The sequence below is a fragment of the Vulpes lagopus genome, chromosome 9, assembly GCF_018345385.1.
Source record: "Vulpes lagopus strain Blue_001 chromosome 9, ASM1834538v1, whole genome shotgun sequence".
NCBI classification, from domain to species: domain Eukaryota; kingdom Metazoa; phylum Chordata; class Mammalia; order Carnivora; family Canidae; genus Vulpes; species Vulpes lagopus.
In genome coordinates this window covers 58,584,135-58,603,813 of record NC_054832.1, presented here as the reverse complement: position 1 = coordinate 58,603,813, position 19,679 = coordinate 58,584,135, and positions in this window count along the sequence as shown.

The window sequence follows — 19,679 nt, the reverse complement described above, 5'->3', positions numbered from 1 at the left end:
CATTTTCTTCTGGCTCAATGAATAGCTTATCCTTTGGAGAAAAGGAAATGAATGAATGAATGAATGAATGAATGAATAGACGTCTCTATTGTCCAGAAGCTGCCTTTTAATTTCTACCCTTTGGCTCTGACTTTTGCAACGGCATCGTCAGATCTGGGGGGGGGTTACTGCAGGATGGACGCAAAAGGGTCTTGGCGATGTCCCTGGAAGCGGCCCTAAGGCGCGTTTGTCCTGATGCTCTGCCCTCGGCATTCCTGAAGCCGAGGGAGGCCCTCGAGGCTGGCCGGGAGTGAAGAAATGAATACGGCTGTCACGGAAGGAACTAGACGGAGCCAGAGCTGCAGCCCCGGGGGAGATTCCCTAACCACAGCTCCTCCAGCTGCTCCGACTTCCTGCTCCACGGCCGCCTGCAGCGTGTCCCCGAAGACCTTGCTGCAGCCAGCTGACAGCCCGGAGCGCTCCTCCTCCTTACCTGCTGCAGATGCAGCCCAGCCCCTGGGGAGCCCGCCACGGCCTCGGGCGCCGGCCCCGCGCTGACCCAGCGCTTGCCCGCACGGTTCACGCCTGCCCCTTGCTTTGCGCTCAGGGGGGCCACGCAGCAAGCAGTCTGGGCAGCTTGGGCGCTGTGGGTCTGCTCTCAGCCAAGGACTGTGCATTCGAAACGACTTCTCTCAGAAGGGAAGAGGTCGTATTTTATGTATGAGAGGGGGAAAAAAATCAAGTAATTTTAAAAATCAGTTCAACGTCAGCTAAAGAGGAAAGGAGCAGGTGATGGAGGAGGACGTGGGGGAAATGCGCACAGTGGCAGGACTGGCCGGGCGCTCCCCAGCGCAGGGGAGGCCGTTAAGCTAACTTGGATTTCTTTTCTTTTCTTTTTTTAAGATTTTATTTATTTATTCATGATAGAGAGAGTGAGAGAGAGAGAGAAACAGAGACACAGGTAGAGGGAGAAGCAGGCTCCATGCCGGGAGCCCGACATGGGACTCGATCCCGGGGACCCCAGGATCGCACCCTGGGCCAAAGGCAGGCGCTAAACCGCCAAGCCACCCAGGAATCCCCTAACCTGGATTTCTTAATTAGCCCCAGGGCTTCTACTATCTTCTTCTTGTGTCCGACCTCTGAAATCAGATTCATTTGAAATCAAACCAGTTACACACTGGAAAATTTGGGAGGCAGGGGGATAAAAAGGAAAAGAAAAAAGGTTTTGTATTTCCAACTCCAAGTAAGATCTGTTTAGGGAACATACCCCGGTCTTAAAAGAACGGCTCTTTAAAAGACTAGAACCCTTGTGTACTGTTGGGAATATAAAGTGGTGCAGCCACTATGGAAAACAGAATGGAAGTCCCTCAAAAAAATTAAACGTCAAATTGCCATGCGATCCAACAGTTCCACTTCTGGGTATATATATCCAAGAGAACTGAAAGCAGGGTCTTGAGATATTTGTGCACCCTTGTTTATAGCAGCGCTATTAACAATGGTCAAAAGTGGAAGCAACCCAAATGTCCATTGACAGATGAATGGATAAACAAAGGTGGTATTTACATACAATGGAATATTATTCAGCCTTAAAAAGGAAGGAAATTCTGACACATACCACAACATGAATGAATCTTGAGGACATTATCCCAAGTGAAATAAACCAGTCACAAAAGGACAAGTACTGTATGATTCCATTCTTAGGAGGTACCAGGAGCAGTCAAATTCATAGCAACAGAAAGTAGACTGGTGGGGGGCAGCATGGGAGGGGGGAAGGAATGGGGAAGTATTGCTTAATGGGTACAGAGTTTCAGTTTTGTAAGACATAAATGTTCTAGAGATTGATTGTACAACATGAAATCAATACTTCAATATGCTATTGAACGGGATGCTGAAAAATGGTCAAGATGGTAAATTTTATGTTACATGTATTTTACCACAATAATAAAAAAAAAAAAAAGTCTAGTAATGGTCTGGCCTTTAGGCCCACTCTTGAGAAGGTGGTGTTCCATCCTTAAGTAGCCATAGTCGATGGTCTCCTTATCTGATGTCTTCCTTGACTGTGATGTGAGAGGAAGAAATCATTGGACAAATACCATAAGCTGATGCCCCGTGCTGGGCGTTGAGTATACGGAGGTGACCAGGATGTACACATCCTTTCTCAGGGGTTTGACGGCCAGCCACTCAGATGCACTGATTTCTCTATGAATGCTACACAGGCTCTTGCCAAGTGGACCTTCTTGGTGACTGACTGGTGGTGCCTGCACTGGCTCACTACAGCTTCTCCAGCTACCAGACAGCACCCCATATAGAACATTGAGCATGGACATAAGGAAACATGGTACCATTTCCCCAGGTATGTCCCCTAGAACACCAGTCTCATGAGATGTTACTAGAAAAGTGCTCCGTGGCCACAGACTCTTCCCAGTTCACTATTAACACTCCTCAGTCCTGAGAGATACTTGGTTCTGATCAACCCTGGGAAGGCAGCTGCTGTTTACACCTCATGCTGTGTTTGAACCCAGCTGGACCAGGGACTCTCCTTGAATCAGGCTTGCGTTTTGTTTTTTTCCCCCTCACCGTGGAGTGCTTGGCACCCAGTAGGTGTTCAGGGCATATGAGCTGATGCCCTCAACACTTGTCTTCCTGCCAGAGCTAAGGAAGGAGTTTATTCAGTGAGGAACCAGCTCTCTAAGTGGACTGGGTGGGAAGTAATGGAGGCCAGAGTGAGTTTTCCCAAGAGTCTTCTGATCTCACCTCAGTTGTAAATGACCTGAGGTATGACAAGAAACCTCAAGGTTGAGGCTGTGGGAATGGGGGTCAGGGGAACTGACAGCCCACGGGGCAGTCCATATGGCTAGCTGTGGGCCCAGATAAACTGAATGGAGACCCCAAGAGTAGCGGGTAAGTTACTGGTAGTCCCGGACTCTGGTGTCAACATAGGGAAACAGGACTCCTCTGGGCTCCCAGGTCTTCGGGCTGCCTTTTCTCAGCCACTCACACACCTGAGTAATAGCAGCCTAACAACAAATTAGTACAACCACCCTGTTGTTGCATCTCGGGACCATTCTAGCCAGATTGCTACTTCGGTTCCACACACTTAGAAACTCTGGGTGAAACTGCCCTTTCTTCTTCCTTCTCCTCCTTGTCCTCTTGCTTGACCTTGTCAATTTTTGATTGTGCATCATCTCATTCATGCATTTTCTTCACTCACTTGCCTTCCCCATCTCTATTCCCAACATTGTCCCAGATTTACTATCTCCCTGAAGGTCTTTGACCTCTGGCCAGGCCATTCCTACTGTTTTCCCACCTCTAATATCAGCTCCTGAGCTCATTCCCCTTTTTCCTGAGCCTGCCTCGGGTCTTAGTCTTCCCAGGGGCCCCAAAATTCCCCTCCAGAAGTACAGTCTCCTTCCCTCTACTGAACTCTCAAAGGCATGAGTTCTTGCTAGGAGCATTACTGTTCACATCCCTCCTGAAAGCAGCTGGAGCCTGGGGATCTTATCTTATCCATCTTTGTATTTCTCTTCCTAAGTGCCATTACCTCACACTTTGTGCACAATTTGTGCTCAGAAAATGTTTATTGAAAGAATGCCTGCAACTGAATAATAAAAGCCAAATAGTCCATTTTAAAAAAGAGCAATATTCCATTGAATATATATACCACATCTTTATCCATTCATCAGTTGATGGACATTGGAACTTTTTCCATAATTTGGCTATTATTGCTGTTGCTGCTCTCAATATTGGGACAGTATTTTTGTATCCTTTGGGTAAAGACCTAGAAGTGCAATTGCTGGATCATAGGGTAAAGAAGGTATGAGATGGATACACACACATGGTGTACACACACAATGGAATATTACTCACTCATAAAAGAGAATGAAATCTCGCCATTTGCAACGATGTGAATGGAACTAGAGAGAATTATGCTAAGCGAAATAACTCAATCAGAGAAAGACAATTATCATATGATCTCACTCATATGTGGAATTTAAGAAACAAAACAAACTATCATAGGGGAAAAAGAAGGGAGAGGAAGACCAAGAAATAGGCTCTTAACTACAGAGAACAAATGATGGTTACCAGAGGGGAGGTGGTGGTGGGATGGGTGAAATAGGTGATGGGGATTAAGAAATGCACTTGTGATGAGCATCAGATGTTGTACGTTAGTGTTGAATCACTACATTGTACACCTGAAACTGATATTACACTGTATGTTAACTAACTGGAATTTCAATAAAGCTAAAAACATAAAAATAAATAAAAACTTTAAAATGAGCAAAGAACCTGAATAGACATTTTCCCAAAGAAGATCTACAAATGGCCAACAAGCCATTTGAGCACGCAAAAAGACGCTCAACATCATCAGCTATTAGGGAAATGCAGGCAAAAACCATGGCAAGATACCACTTCACATCAACTAGGATGGCCAGGTTTTTTAACAGAAAATAAATGTCAGTGAGGGTGTGGAGAAATTGGCACACTTGTACATTGCCAGTGGGGCTACAAAATGGTGCAGCTCCTGGGGAAAACAGTGTGGAAGTTCCTTAAAAAGTTAAACAGAGACTACCATGTGACCTAACAATTGCACTTCTACATATTTATCCAGTGGAATTAGAAATAGGTATTCAAACAAAAACTTATACATGAATGCACACAGCACTGCTAGTCACAATAGACAAAGGTGGAAACAACACAGACCTTGCTCAACAGATGAATATGCCATACCAGCCACGGCCTGAGTGGGCCTTGAAAACACCATGCTGTGTGAAAGAAGCCAGTCACAAAGGACAACATGTTAGATGATTCCATTTCTATGAGATGTCCAAAATGGCCAAATCTGTAAAGACAGAAAGTTGATCAGTAGTTGCTTAAGACTCGGGGTGGGGGTGGGGTATGGGGTTTTTTAAGGGGATGATGAAAATGTTCTTAAGTTGACCATGATGATGGTTGCACAACTCTGTGAATATACTAAAAACCATTGGATTACACATTTTAAGTGGATGAATTGTATGGTATGTAAATTATACTTTTTTATAAAAGAATAAATGAATGTGTTTAATACATTTTTAACATCTAAGTTTTCCATCCATGTTTGCAAAATTCATGCCCTATCCCAAAGGTCCATGGCATATCATCATTTAAAATTTACTGGGGCCCAATTTCAATGCCACGAGCCAAGAAGCTGCCTGGCACACCTGAGGGAGTCCTTGGGCCTCTTGGGAGACCAGAGGCTGGCCAGATTCCTTCACTCCTGTGGCATTAGTATTCTTTAAATGTTAAGATAAAAGAGAAATAGAAATTCTAATACCATTCTGTTTCTTTGTGAACAAAGTGGTTCTGCTCAGGGGGGTAGGGACACGCATAAAGTCAATAGGTATAAAAATGTGATGGTGTTTACTAATCAGAGTTACTGGAAGTCTGAGTTAATTGGGAGGTATTGAAAGTCCAGAGAGTTCAGAATCCCGGCTTTTATTTTTTTTTTTAATTTTTTTAAGATTTCATTTATTTATTCTTGAGAGGTAGAAGGAGAGACAGAGCCAGAGACACAGGCAGAGACAGAAGCAGGCTCCATGCACCGGGAGCCCGACGTGGGATTCGATCCCGGGTCTCCAGGATCGCGCCCTGGGCCAAAGGCAGGCGCCAAACCGCTGCACCACCCAGGGATCCCCCAGAATCCCGGCTTTTAGAGAGGAAAAGAAGTCACCACAAATCGGAGGCAGAGTGTCCAGATTTGCAGTGTTCGTTCCACAAAGGTGGTTGCCGCCTGGTGTTGGTACCCAAACAAAACACACTGGCTGGATGTAAAAGGACTTCCCATATAAGTACGAAGCCTTCAGGACCAAGGATTGCCTAGGGGAGTAGGCCTCATCTAAGATTCCCAGATTGGTTATGGAGGATCAGGAGAATGAAGCTTTGCTATTGGGGCCAGTGCAGGGCTGATAAGTTGGGGATAGATTACCAGAGGCAACATGATGGCAGTGGTAATTGGATCTTCCTGAGCCACAGGGGAAGGAGGCCACAGACAAAAATACCTTGCAGTCAAGGGTTCTGTAAGCAAATGCTCAGTCTCACTGGTAATTGGGGAAGTGATTTAACCATATTTATCAGATTGGCCAAAAAGGAAACAAATCTGACACTACAAATGGTGGTCCAGGGTGTGGAGCAACAAGAACTCTCATACCTGCTGGGAGTGTACAGCTTCCGATATATCCGGCAAAATTGAGGCCATCCACACTGCATTACCCCACAACACCCACCCTAGATAGAAAGCCTGAATCCTCACACATGCTCTCAAGAGGATCAACACAAGAACGCCTATTGTAGCTTGTGCGTATGACCAAATCAGAAGGAACAAAATTGTCCCTCAAGAGGATATTGTGTGTCCTCAGCACTGTGATATGTTCATTCAATGGATTATCACAAAGCAGTGGAAAAAAAAAAAAAAAAGAATGAACTACTGCTGTCGCATCCACAAGGATAAATCTCAATATGTACGGTTGAATACAAAACGGAAATTGCACAAAGATACATTATATGATGTCACTTATTTGCAGTTCAAAAACATATAAAACCATTTTATGTTCATTTATGGATGCACATATTAATAGACATAAAAACGTACATGAAACATTAAGCACAAATGTCAGTTAGTGCTCATCTCAGGGAAGGAAAAAGAATAGGACCTGACGAGTGCTTAGTATACAAGGGCTTCAACTGTATCATGTTTTCAAAGTCTCTATCTGAATGAAGTATGGAAAAGTGATAAGCTTTAACGGACCGGCGGTAGACAACTGGATGTTCTCTTTATTGCCTTTAATTCTTTTTCACAGGCTTGAAAGACTTTAGTTTTCTAAAAGTCTCTAAAAGAGAAGAAAGAAATGCATGGATCTCTTTCTGTGCTTGCCTTCTAAAACCCTACATACTTAAAATATTCCTTAGAAGAACAGAGAGGCACGAAGTCTTTGGGATCAGGGAGTTTAAGAGGGTAAAGCGATCCCACCTACCCTTACACCAGGAAAATACTCCCAGGGCTGGGGTGGGGGGGTACCCACCCGGGAAAGATGGACGAGAAGCCATGTTGGAGAACATAGATTCTGTGGTCCCTGGATAAAGTCCCTCCTCCTCCTCCATGCAGAATCCTAGGGGAAGTGGCAATAGTTAAGACAGTGTTTTAGGATTTGAGTGTAGAAGAGGCCTGTGTCCCTCTCCCAGGGACATACATCATCTGGCTACCTGCCACCTTACCTTTGACCATCAGTGGGGATAGGGCCCCCACCAGTCTGCACCGTGACCATTGTAGGCCACATTTGAAACCAGACAATGCATTTGAAGAAGCACAGAATCCAACTCAGTGTCATTAAATAGCTCTAAGGGTGTGATCCTCCTGGGCCAGAAGAATATATGGGGTGGGGGGTCTTAAACAGAATCAGGCAAAAATAATTAAGGTGGAACAACCTGAGCAGAGGGGATTGCAGACTCAGACCAGGTGGGAGACGGAGGCGATGGTTTACCTTGAACCCCAGAGATTCCAATCCCTCTAAAAGCACGGAGATCCTGCTGACAGTAGTTCAGCTTGTAGGTACATGTCATAAGGAAAACCGGATCCTGTGTCCACAGAAAAATCCCTTTCTGCTCTATCATCTCAGTCTGTTGGAATGCAAACTACAACTTTACTGCTTCTTTTGACCTTGTCTTTTGACCTTGGGAAGGGCTCATATTAAGTATTAATATTTTACTATTAGGTTTTGCAACAACTTGTGTATACTGGGCATTTTGAGTGTTTGTAATGCTGAAGAGGAGCTGGCATTAAAGAATCTAATCTATCAGCCTCATGATTTCAACTTAAAATGTGTAATTGGGTAATTGTTTAGATTTGTGACTTTACTAGGTTTGTAAACAATATTGGAATGTTTATGAGAACTTCAGACACACTATATTTTTAAGTTTGATTTATTATACTTATTAGAATTGTTTTAGCATTTGGGAATGTTCTGATTGTTAGGTATTTGAAGTGCTTGTAAATAAAACCAAATATATTAAATTTATAAATCCAATTTTAAGTATGTAAGGGGATTTAATTAACAAAATGAAAAAGCCCCTTTAAGAGTGGTTGTTAAAGTTTACTAGATTTATAAATAAAATGATGAAAGTTGTCAGTTGAACTCAAAAGCTTAAGGAAAATTAGGGGTTTTTCAATTTATTGCTTAAATAAATTATGTATAATTTTTTAAATGTATCTACAGATGGCGTCTCTTCTACACACAAAGCTCCCCTCAAGGGCATTACAAAGATCACACTGGCCATAGCACTTTATAGAAGTGGCCCAGAGGCTGCCCAGGGCCATGCGGTGAGAGGGCAAAATGTGCCTCTCCCTAACCCCTGCCACTGCATTAGCACAGAAGCTCTGTAGAATCTTTTTTTTCTATCTTTTTATTATGAAAACTTTTAAATGTACAAAGAGTAGAAAAACAGCACAATGAACAATGGTACACCTAGTTTCAACCACTGTTAACCTTTTTTCAGGCTGGTTTTATTTACATCTGTCTGTCTGTCTATCCAGCTGTCTTAGAGAACCATTTCAACCATATCATGAGACTTTATCTCAAGATGCCATTAGCCCCAAAGTTCTGACCTTTCAACCTCCAAGTCTATGGCCGCCTCCTTTGCCTTTCTGTGAGATAGTGTTCTCCTCCTTCCTTTGCCTTTGATCATCATGTGGGAGAATCACACTGTGATTGAACCTCAGGGGACCCTATGTTTGGCAAGGACACACAAATACATCTACAGGTATTTAAAGTCCGTGTATTACCCATACACGGACTTTAAAGAAGCAAAGGACTGTGCTTATATATTCACATATCTGTCCGTTAAATAGCCATGCTGGGGTACCTCTGTTTCACGGGCTCAGGATTGGGGGCTGGAGGGGCTACTCTTCAATATTCCTCAAATATGCCTACTATGTGTCTGCCTCAGGGCCTTTGCACTGCTGTTTCCTTTGCTTAGAACATTCGTCCCCCAAGATTTCTACATGGCCTACTCTCTCACCTCCTGCAAATCTTTGATGAAAAGTCACTTTCTCATTCAGCTCAGGTCATGATCTTATGGGTTGTAGGATTGAGCCCTGTGTTGGGCTCTATATTCAGTTTGGAGTTTGCTCGAGATTCTCTCCCTCTGACCCTCCTCTTACTCAAGGATTCTCTCTCATTCTCTCTCTCACTCTCTCTCTCTCTCTCTCATAAAAAATAAAATATAATAAATCCAAAAAGTCACCTTCTGAATTGGACCCACCTCATCTCCCTGACGCTGCTTTATTTTCCTCCAATTCATGTAACACCTCCTATAATTTTACTTATTGCTTGTGTTTATTGCCCCTCTCACTACACTGAGGACTTGTTTTGTCACTGAAGTATCCTCAGTGCCTGGGACAGTGCCTGAACATCTCATAGTAAGCTTTCATTGATTATTTGCTGAATGAACTAATAAGTGAATGAATGACTTCTAAAGTACTTTAAAAGCTGGAAATTTGGATAGTGAAGGGAAAGAAGACTGGATTTGGAATCAGAGGGCCTGGGTGAGTCCCAGTTTTGTCACTCATAAGCTAGGTTGTCTGAGAATGTTAGCTGAAAATGCGGGAGCCTTAGTTTCCTCCTCTGTAAAATGAGGTTAATAACACACAATATTTGTTTTGTATTTCCTGTGTTCCAGGCAGTGACCAAGCACAGTGCCACTGTAACCAAGTTATACTGGGACCACCTAATATTACACTTTTCCTAATGTGATAAACATACTCAGTTTACAGCATCACCTACGAACCATTCTTGTCCAAAATATTTAACCTGAACTTAAGCCCTTGGCCTAACTTCTTTCTTACAAGAAAACCAGAGATAAAGAAACAGATTAAAACAATGTCGTGAAGAAAACAGACAAATTCAGAATTTGGGACATTTCTTCCAGACAACTGGCCTAGCCACTGGAAGCATATTTGCTTATGAAAGTCATGGCAAAGGCAAAGGGCTATTCTAGATTAAAATAGTATAAAGAGAAGACATACAACACGTGATTCTTGCTTGGAATGTGGTTCAAGAAAGCATCAGTTGGATGGGCAAAAGCCAGAAACAACAATAATACATACAACTAGTTGAACGGATAAATAAACATATTTCTAAAATATATATAATGGAATATTATACAGCAGTACAGTATTCTGTATTGAAGCCCCTGGGTGATCGTGTCCACCTGTCCCACCTCTGCCTGCAGTCTCTCACTGGTAATTTTTGGAGAAGACATGAGAAGAGCAGTGACTAGCAGGCCAAATAATCCACTTATCTGAACCAGTAAGAAGTTGGAGGTGAGGCCTAGTAGAAGAACTTGAATTCGCAGCTGTGGAAAACTTGGGTTTCCAGTCTTTACAAGCCCCACCCTTGATTTACCAAACTGGAATGCACGGATACTGCTGCACATCCCAGGAATAAGTTCTGGAGCTTCTTAGAGAGTGGAGTAGGGGGTACCATGCAAGTCTTGGGCCTGCCTTGGAAATGCCAGGTATCTTCCGACCTTGAGCTTGGGTTCTCCCGGCTGGATTTCCATACATAGCCATAAAATGAGGGACTTGGGATGGATTTTTTTTGGTTAGTTGTTGGCGCAGGCTGCCTCAAGATCTCATGAAGCCAAGTCGAAGCCTGTGTGGCTCCATGCTGATCACAGAATGCATTCATTCTCCAATGTGCAGATGAGGGCTCAGCCATAGGTATGCAGCCAGGATTTGGACCTGAGCCCTCACTCTCAGGACCTGCCTAGAGCTCCTGCAGCTGGATGAAGGAGTTATCCCTAAGTAGTGAAGCTGTCCCCCATGAGTATGAACGGTTCCTACAGAGGGCCCAGGTGTGCCCTGTAGACCAGAATGGGTGACACTGCCATGGGTGGCTTCCTCTGCCCTCCTCCCTGATGCTGCTCCCTGAGGCCCCACTCCTGTTCCCAGAGAGAATGTTTTCCACCATCTGAAACAGCTTTTGCTCAGCGGGGCTGAAAGAAAGGCTTTAAAATGAAGGGTAGAAGTTCAAGGTGACTTTCTTCTCACCCCCCAAAGTAAGATTTCCTGCCAAGATTTCACGCTCTTTCAGACTTGGAGTGAGAGCATGAGGAAATCTAGGGAGACCAAGGGAAGGCAGATAAGACAGAGGAAGCCATTCTGAGGACAGGTTCCAGGAGGATTTCTGGAGTGCTGAGGTTAGGTTGGCAGAGCCACCTGCCCAAAGGACTGAGGTCCCCTCGTGGGACAGGGTGGGACTCAGAGGTGTGGGGGGTCCCACGGTGGAAGGAGACACAGGTCCTCCTTTCTGCCCGCAGTGCCCAGGCAGCTGTGGTCCTGGGGACTAACCTGGCTTTTCAATTTTTACTTCTTCCATTCCTGGCTGAGTCTGGTGATCAGAGATACACAGATTTTAAAGAGTTTTATCAATGTGCTGCTCAGATGCAAGAGGAGCTCTTAACTGAGACCAGGCCCCCTTTCCTTTGAAGGCAGAAGCAGACAAATAACAGATGAGAGAGTTCTTGTGTGATTCAAATGGAAGACACGGTCCACAGAGAACCCGAAGGAGGCTGGTGCACAGAGCAGAACAACCCGCACTGCAGAGCCCAGTCCGGCTGAAGCCCAATACAGAATGGTGAGGGGGACGGTAGCAGACGCTTACTGCGTGCTGCCTCTCATTTATTAACTCACCTAATCTCCACAGCTACCCTGTGAGGCAGTTTCTATTAATAAACTCAGCCACAGACAAGAAACGAAGGCAAAGAGACATTGACTCATTTAGCCCAAGGTCATATACACTGCGGGGTAGAGCCAGACTGAAACACCTGGAAGACAGTTTCAGAGTCCACACTGCGAGTCACTCCCCATTCTCACTCGCTCTCACTCTGAGTCACAGACGGATGTCCCCAGTTCCTCTGCCACACAGGGGTGTAAAACAGGATGCAGGAAGCCAATGCCACACCCAGGGAGGAAGGGAGTCCCAAGGGGAGGAGCCACATTCTCTGGATGCATCTTCCTGTGAAGAACAACACCAGAGAGGCAATCAGATCAAGTCCTGCCTCTGCTTCAGAAACCTACAGTGAAGGGAAAGATGCTCCGTGTTTAGTCATCGGGGGAAATGCAAATCAAAACCACAAGGAGATACCACTTCACACCCTCTAAGGATGGCTAGAATCAGAAAGACAGAAAATAAGTGTTGGTGAGGATGTGGAGAAATGGGAATCCTCGGGTCCCTGTGTGGCTCACCTGGTTGAGCATCTTCCTTTGGCTCAGGTCATGATCCCAGGGTCCAGGATCGAGCCCCACGTCAGGCCCGTACTTAGCAAGGAATCTGCTTCTCCCTCTGTCTCCACTCATACTCTCTCTTGCAATTAAATAAAATCTAAAAAAAAAAAAAAAGAAAAGAAAAGAAAAGAAATGGGAATCCTCATACACTAAGGTGGGAATATAAAATGATGCGGCTGCATTGGGAAATAGTCTGGCAATCCCTCAAAAAGTTGGATATAAAGTTACCATAGGACCCAGCAACTGCACTTTCAGGCATACCTTCAAAAGAGTTGGATCCCAGTTCTGCCCTTTTATGGTGACTCAAAGGGATACGTGTACATAAATGTTCACAGAAGCTCTATTTAGGATAGCCAAAAGGTAGAGACAACATGAATGCCCATCAACAGATGAATAAACAAAATCTATATATTAAACAAAATCTGTATATTCTTACCATGGAATATTATACAGCTATAAAAATAAACAAACCATTGATGCATGCTACAATGTGGGTGAAACTTGAAAATACTAAATGATTTAAGAAGCTAAAATGCAAAAGGTCATATATTCTGATTCCATTTATATGACCTTTCCAGAATAGATAAAACTATAGAAACAGGAAAGAGATGTGTGGTTTCTAGGGAAAGGGGACTGAGGAGTGATCATTTAATGAATTACAGGGTTTCTTTTGGGGGTGATGAAAATATTTTGTAATTATGTAGAGGTGATGCTTGCACAACTGTGTGAATGTGCTAAGTCGCAATGAATTGTTCACTTTTATAATGGTTGATTCTACATTACCTGAATTTTACCTCAGTCTTTTTAAAAAATAAAAGCAAGGCATAAAGTGTAGAAGTGGGGAGAAATTTGGCATCCGTTCTTCTGAAAACCTGAGTGCTTTTATGGAATATAGCTAAGTGTGAGCCACGGACACCATCATAATGATGACCAACACATGGCGGGCTCCCTCTACCCAGACACCATCCCAGCACTTCCCACGGATTGACCCATTCGCTCCTCACCACCATGAAGGGGAAGCTGTCTGGGGGTGAACTGTACACTATAAAAGGGCAGAGCTGGGACTCCAACCCAGGCACTCTACTCTGGATTCCTGCCCTAACCCAAGTAACTCTGTTTTTCCATAGTAATTATGACAAGGTTGAGAATCACAAGAGCCAACATTTAATGGGTCCTGAGTGTGTCATGTATGTGCTAAGAAATTTGTTTACTCTCTCATTCCATGAATATTTGTTGAGTACCCAGTCTGTGCTGGTTGCTTTCGTAAGCAATGAGTCACATCAGCGAACAAGACAGACGAGGTCCCTGTGCTCATGAAGCTTACATTCCAGAAGGAAGAGAGAGCACATGGATAAATGTGAAGATTACATCAGGTAAGGGCTGATCAAGAAAAGAAAGTAAGGAATAGGGCTGGAGGGGAGCTAGTGTAGTGGGGAGATCTAGGGAGACTACTCTGGGGAGGTGACACTGAGTAGACCTGAATGAAAGGAAGGAGAAAGATTGGCAAAGACCCAGAGAGAATGGCTCTGGCCAAGGGGCCAGCAATGCATAGGCCCCGAGATGAGAGCACGCCCAGGGAGCAGCAGGAGTGCTGTGTGGCTGAAATGGGGTGCGGAGGGATGGGGGAGTGGTGGTCAACAGATTCGTGCAAAGAAGAGCACATGGGGACTTGTGGGCTGAGATGAGATATTAGGAAGTTACTGTGTCTAATGAGAAGCCACATACTATCTCACTGAACTCTCACATGCAACCCCACGAGTCACACACACTATTATTATCACCCCTATTTTAAAGGAGGAGAATCTGAAGCACAGAGGAGTTAGGCAACAAATGCAAGATTCCACAGCTAGGAAGTTTGGAGCTAGTCAGTCTGACCCAGGTCCCCTGATCCCAGAGCCCCAAACCTTAAACAAACCAAAAAAACCCTCTGCTCCAGATCACTTACTGACGCCAGCTCAGCCTCGGGCTGCGAGGAGAATGCACATTCTGCATTTGAGGCAGAGCCTGGAGAAGCCAGGAGATGCCCAGGGAAAGAGGGGGACAGTGACGTCAGCCCTGGCACACCAAATCTCAGCTTAATCCTCAGCCTTCGAGCTCCCTCGGACTCATAGCCCCATTTTAGCAGCGAGGAAGACTGAGCCACCGTTCCATGGGTTCTGAGGGGGCCAGGTGGTGGGGCAGGAATTTGGACCCAGGTAGGCTTTGGCCCTGCCAGTGTTATATTCTGAGAATTTAAAATGTCCTCTCTTGGGGCACCTGGGTGGCTCAGTGGTTGAGTGTCTGCCTTTGGCTCCGGGCGTGGTCCCAAGGTTCCGGGATCGAGTCCCACATCGGGCTCCCTGCAGGGAGCCCCGTTCTCCCTCTGGCTCTCTCATGAATAAATAAATAAATAAAAATAACATAACATAACATAACATAAATAAAATAAAATAAAATAAAATAAAATAAAATAAAATAAAATAAAATAAAATGCCCTCTCCTCTCCCCACTCCCTGCCCCCTGTTCCTGTGTGAAGGGAGGGACCACTGCTTCTCTCACACCCGGCACCTCTTCGCAATCAGGCTAAACCATCAGAGTTTTCTCTCCTCCCTGCCCTCAGCCCATCGCCTGCTGCCAAATCCTGCCAGGTGGCCTTGAAACTATTCATGCCCTCTCCTCCACACCCTTGCCCTATTGACTCTCATTATCTCACAAACTGGGAATGCTTAGACAATAGGCCATGCCCCCCACCTTCAAGGAGCAGAAACCAATAAGCAGACAGTTTGTATACAACGAATAAGCCCATGGGAAAGAAGGGCACAGGGTCATGCCTACAAGTGGGAGTTGGTGAGGCTGGACATCAAAGTGACTAGAGGAAGTCAGGGAAGGCTTCCTGGAGGAGGCGACGCCTGACTTGAGACCTGCAGAATGGTAGGAACAGTAGCTGCTAGCCAGCTCCTTCACAGCCCTCTGCCGTTTGGCCCTGTATACCAGTCATGCCTCCCCAGCCCCAAGCCCCCGAGAATCCTGTGCTCCACATACTCTGTACCCTACAACTCGTGCTTAAATGGCAATTGGAAGGCAAGAAGCAATGGTCCACAGACCTGGGTTCAACTCGGTAGCCTTGCACTGGTTGTTCAACCTCGCTAAGTCTTTCTTTCCTCAGCTGCAAAGTAGTGTCAGAAAATTAGCAATAACAGCCAGATGTCAACCTGGCACATGTTACTTAATAAGTGGTTGCTCCTTTTTTTAAAAAATTTAAATTCAAGGTATTTAACATAGAGTGTATTATTAGTTTCAGGAGTAGTATTTAGTGAGTCATCGGTTGCATATAACACCTAGTGCTCATCACATCCCGTGCCCTCCTGAACGCCCATCACCCAGCTACCCCAACCCCACCTCTTCCCCTCCAGTGTGTTCCCTAGAGTTAGGAGTCTCTTATGGTTTGCCTCCCTCTCTGTCTTGATCTTATTTTATTTTTCCTTCCCTTCCCTATGTTTATCAGTTTTGTTTCTGAAATTCCAGATATGAGTGAGATCATATGATGTTTGTCTTTCTCTGACTGATACTGGTCGTTCTGCCTAAAATACCTTTCCTTCTCCAACTTCAATTTCTTGAAGAAATCATCTGGGATCCAAGAGTTGGAATTATTATCTCCTCCTCCAGGCCCATGTCACTTCCATTAGTGTATATCTCAGAGTCTGCCTTCCGTGAGTGACTGATGGTATGTCCGAGTCCACTACTAGGTAGATGCTCAGCTCTGGAGAACAGTAAATTGTGTTTTATTTATTTTAACCTCTCAGTGGTCAGCCCAGTCCCTGGCTCATCAACTGTGTCTATAAGATGGAAACATAGACCAAATCCTGTCCTGAGGAATGTCTGGGACAAATGGGGGTGGGATTGTCATGTTGGCCACAGGCCACAGCAGGGACAGGCCAGGGGACCAGAATCCAATGGTTGAATGTGTAAAGGTGAGAGTAGAGTAGGGGGACAATAGGTCAGATCCAGAAAAGGTGGAAAAGACAGAAAAGGTAGAAAGTAATAAAACGAACATGCTCCAAGTTGTTTGAACTTGTGAATCAATTATTTTGCTTCATGTTAAAAAAACATCTCCCACAAATTGGTAATCCTGAAAGAAGAAATTTAAAGATATATAAATATATTTTTTTAAATGGCCAAAATGGGGGAGTCTGGGTGGTGCAGTCAGTTGGGTGTCTGCCTCTTGGTTTCAGCTCGGGTCATGATCTTGGGGTTGTGACATGAAGCCCCTTGTTGGGCTCTGTGCTCAAGGCAGAGTTTGCTTGTGATTCTCTCTCCCTCTCCCTTTGCCCCTCCCCACTGCACTTACTCTCTTTCTCTCTCTCTCAAATAAATAAATAAAACTTTTTAAAAATGCTCAAAATGGCTAGAAATCAAAAATTAAAATAAGACACAAGATGTCACAGTGGTAAAGACAAAAACAATGGGTGAACCCCACTGGTAGGATGTAAATTGATCCAACATTAAGATGTATACGCCCTTTGATCCTATAATCTTACTTCTAGGAACTTCTCTTAAGGAAATTATTAAATAAGTGTGTGATAGTAATGACAAAAAGGTTTTATTACAGCAAAAAGTGGCAAACAACAAATGCTCAATGATAAGATGCTATTAAATAAATTATGGCACAACATTATGTAGCCATAAAGGTAAATGTGGCTACTTTGTATTTCTTAACATTGAAAGGTGTTCATGATATGGGGAAAGTGAGAAAAGCAGATTATAGAATGATAATGTGATCCTGTTTTTGTATTTCTACGTATATCTATAAATAGAGAATTTTAAGTTTGGAAGAATATGTCCTATATCCAGTGCATACTCTCTTTCTTTTTTTAAGATTTATTTATTTATTTGAGAGAGAGAGAAAGAGAGGGAGCTAATGGAGGGAGGGGCAGAGAGAGAGAGAATCTCAACCAGACTCCCCTCTGAGTGCAGAGCCCAATGCTAGGCTCCATCTCAACAACCCATGAGATCATGACCTGAGCTGAAACCAAGAGTCAGATGCCTGACCAACTGAGCCACCAGTTGCCCTGTCCAGTGCATACTTTCTAATTTTTCTGTAGTGACATGAAATAAAGTTTGTATTTCGTGTGGGCGGTAAGTAGAGAACCAGGAGGTAGCTGCCTCCCTCTCTGCATTTGGCTGCCCTGGAGCTCACCAGACATCCCAGGTACACGGCCTCATCAGGGCATGAATCTAAAGCCACCAGAAGAGAAGCTCTTCCCAGAGCAGAGCAGGTGAGGCAGGACAGATCACCCCTTTTCCCTCTCTCACCCATGAGGACAGAAGAGGGAGTCTCTCCTCACATGAACAGGTTTGTGAGAACAGAGGTGGGGTTGTCCCACAGATCTGCTCTGGAATTAGGGATCACACACTCAACTGAGCAGTTAGGGCAGCCCTGGGTTCTACTCCACAAAACACGGGTGGGCCATGGGGAAAAATAGACTGTAAGACCCCTTCCACTAGGAGGTCAACAAGTCAAGACCTAATTGTCATGACCAGTCATTACAAGGTCAGGTTTCCACAAGCTCAGATAAAAGAAACCCGGTATCAGCTTTGGTATAACTGATCACCAGCCAATGTTAGGATTCCTCCCTGCCCCAGGCACATCTCTGAGCGAAGAAGTCCCTGGGAAGTTGGTTCCAGGCACCAGAACGTATTTGACACAAATCCTTGGATTTGAACTTGCTCTGGGCTGCAGGAAAGCAGAGTCTGCTTTGGATGGATGGAGAAGCAAAAGAGGATGGAGCTCAGAGGGAAAGGCAGGAAGACTATCCTAGAGGTAGGTCCCACTTCCTCTAAAAGTCCCCCAGAACTTTCTCTTCTATTATTCATTGACAGTGAACACCTCCTGCTTGGTACTATTGTCTCTTTGTGTCTATTCAGGCACCTTGCAGCTCACGATCCTATTACATTGATCACGTCTGGATGGAAGGGCCACTCTCACTGGTCTCCTTATCTCACCCCCAGGACCAAGTGTGATGCCTTGTGCAATGCAATCATTCCCTCAACACATAATTACTGAGAGTCCTTTATGTGCCAAGCATGTCACAGGTACTGGAGAGTCTGCCAGGAACGGGGCAGCCAGGCTTCCTAACTCTGAATACGCATTCTAGTAGACGAATACCAGACAATGTACAACAAATAACCATGAGAATAGAACAAGAGATACTCGTTTGATATGCACGATTCCCTTTTTTTTTTTTTAAGATTATATGTATTCATGAGAGATACAGAGAGAGAGAGGCAGAGACACAGGCAGAGGGAGAAGCAGACTCCCTTTGGGGAGCCCAATGCGGGACTCGATCCCAGGACCCTGGGATCATGCCCTGAGTCAAAGGCAGACACGTTCAACCACAGAGCTGCCCAAGTGCACTTTGTACACGATTTCAACTCTATCTGTTCGGCAGTTCTCAGCTAGAGAACGATAATCACTCCACCTGTGGAGCAACCGCACCCACCATTGCCCTCTATGCCCCTGAGATGAGAGAGGGGTTGTCTGCCCCCTTCCTCCTGAGCATCTCCCACGCTGAATGGATCCTGATGCTAATGCAGTTTTTCATAAAGTGTCACTCTTAAATGAAACCAACTGCTTCATCTGGTGTCTGACCAAAGGAAACAGTGATCTGTTCCAACTTGGAGGGAAAATGGTTCTGTCAAACTTACTGAGAGATGGTATGTGGTTTTCGACATGGTGTCTCCCCGGGGAGGTCTCAGGGTTATATTGATTGCATGAGATTTCTGCGGTACACGTGGGCTTTAGCCCTAATCCCTGCTGAAGTTTGACTTCCCTGCACGCATGCCTTCTGCTAACTCTTCACTATCCCAATACCAGCCTTTCCAAAGTCCCTACTACGTCCGTAACCCTTCTGTACGCTGAAACTAGACAGGCGAATCCAGTGAAGTCCCATTCTCAGAGAGCGAGTAATTAGAGTCACAAGCTGTTTCCCATCTACCAAGTATTTATTCTCTGATGCCGGCCTAATGCCTTCTCCACTCGGCATCTCTCTTCTTTTTCAGGGAGCTACACCCGGTGCTTTTAGGAGATGGGCCTTCCCACACCCCACAACCCTGAGTTTTGAATGGGGGCTACGGCTGATTTGGGGCCACCGGACTCATACTGAGCCAATCACAGTATCTCGTCCTTGTCCCTATTGACTAGTCAAAGTGGGAGAGCGCCCTGCTCCAGCTTGCTGCATCCAACTTCCAGGATCTGTCCAATGACTAATGAAGAGAAGACAGGAGAAATTCTCATTTCTTCCCCTTTCCCTGGGGGCAGGTCTAGAGACCTGAGCCGTGGTGCAGCAGCTGGCTGGGCTTGTGTGGCCCCATGGAGGAAGGAGACGTGAAGAATGCACGCACCTGT